The 2,036-nt window shown below is 41.0% G+C and overlaps 1 non-coding gene across 1 annotated transcript; it reads left to right on the forward strand.

Annotated features, from left to right (window-relative positions):
- Positions 1–719: 719 nt before the first annotated feature.
- On the forward strand, positions 720–829 carry LOC129551852 (U6 spliceosomal RNA). Its single transcript, XR_008685161.1, has one exon. It is a non-coding gene; the product is annotated as a U6 spliceosomal RNA (small nuclear RNA).
- The last annotated feature ends 1,207 nt before the right edge of the window (positions 830–2,036 follow it).

Raw genomic sequence — 2,036 nt, forward strand, 5'->3', positions numbered from 1 at the left:
TTTGTCCACTGATCTCCAGTAGCATATTGGGCGCATATTGGTCACCTACAGACCTGGGGAGTTCCTCATTCAGTATCCTCTCATTTATCCTTTTCATACTGTTCACGGGGTTCTCAAGGCAAAAATACTGAAGTGGTTTGCCATTCTCTTTTCCAGTGGACCACATTCTATCAGATCTCTCCACCATGACCCGCCCATCTTGGTGGGCCCACGGGGCATGGCTTAGTTTCATTGAGTTAGACAAGGCTGTGGTCCGTGTGATCAGATTGACTAGTTTTCTGTGATTATGATTTCAGTTTGTCTGCCCTCTGATGCCCTCTCGCAATACCTACCTTCTGTTTCTCTTACCTTGATCGTGGGATATATCTTCACGGCTGCTCCAGCAAAGTGCAGCCACTGCTGCTTACCTTGGACAAGGGGTATCTCCTCACTGCTGACCCTCCTGACCTTGAACGTGGAGTAGCTCCTCTCTGCCCTCCTGTGCCCGTTCAACCACCGCTACATGTCAATAGACTAAATGTTCAAATCAAAAGACATAGTGTGGCAGACTGGAAAGAAAAACAAGAGTCTACAATATGTTGCCTCTAAGAGACCCACTTTAGGGCTAAGGAAACACATAGATTGAAAGAGGGAGGATGGGAAAGATATTTCATGCAAATGGAAATGACAAAAAAGCGGAGGTCACAATATTCAGACAAAATAAATTTGAAAACAAGTGGGTGCTTGCTTTAACAACACATATGCTAAAATTGGAATGAAATAGAAAATTAGCATGGCCTCTGCACAAGATGACAATGAATTATGAATTTGTGAAGAGCTCCGTGTTTTTGGTTCAGGAGGAAGGGGACATATGTATACCTATACTTATGGCTGATTCATGTTGATGTATGGCAGAAACCAACTCAAAATTCTAAACCAATTATCCTTCAATTAAAAATAAATAAAACCAAAGTGGACTGTCAGATCCCACATGTCGCAGAGAAACTAAGGCTGTGGGTCAAACTACTGGGCCTGTGTGCCACAACTACTGAAGCCCACACAATCTGGAACCCATGTGACACAACAACTGAGCCTGCATGCACAGCTAGACACTGTAAGTGCGAAAACAAATGATTCCTGCATGACATAATGAAGATTGCACATGCTCTAACTAAGACCTGAGGCCACTGAATAATTTTTAAAAAGGCATAAAGAAAGATACTATATAATGATAAAAGATCAATACAAAAGGAGGATTTTACACTTGTCAACATATATGCAACTAATATAGGAGCACCCAAATACATAAAACTAACACTAACAGACAGAAAGGGAGAATTGACAAGAATACAATAATAGTAGGAGACTTTAACATACCACTCACATCAATGGACAGATTTTTGAGGCAGAAAATCAATAAGGCAACAGAGATCATAAATGATACTATAAAACAGTTAGACAGTTGATATTGGCAGCACTTTACATTAAAATAACAGAACACACATACTTTTCAGGTGTACGTGGAATAGTTACTAATATTAACCACATACTAGGACACAAAACAAATCTCAAAAAATTTGTTGTTCAGTCGCTAAGTCCTGTCCAACTCTTTGCAACCCCATGGACTGCAACGTTCCAGGCTTCCTTGTCCATCACTGTCTCCCTGAGATTGCTCAAACACATGTCCATTGATTTCGTTGTACCATCCAATCATCTCATTCTCTGTTGACCCCTTCTCCTCCTGCCCACAATCTTTCCCAGCATCATGTTCTTTTCCAATGTGTTGGCTTATCTCATCATGTGCCCAAAGTATTGGGGCTTCAGTTTCAGTGTCAGTCCTTCCAATGAATATTCAGGGTTGATTTCCTTTATGATTGACTGATTTGGTCTCCTTGCTGTCCAAGGGACTCTCAAGAGTCTTCTCTAGCATCACAGTTTGAAACCATCAAGTCTTCAGCACTCAGCCTTCTTTATGTTTTCACTTTTTCCTCTTCTATTTGCTACGAAGTGATGGGACCAGATGCCATGATCTTTGTTCTTTAATTGTTGAGTTTTGA

This window comes from Moschus berezovskii, chromosome 17, assembly GCF_049115385.1.
Source record: "Moschus berezovskii isolate FMDL1 chromosome 17, NW_MosBer_1.0, whole genome shotgun sequence".
NCBI classification, from domain to species: Eukaryota; Metazoa; Chordata; class Mammalia; order Artiodactyla; family Moschidae; genus Moschus; species Moschus berezovskii.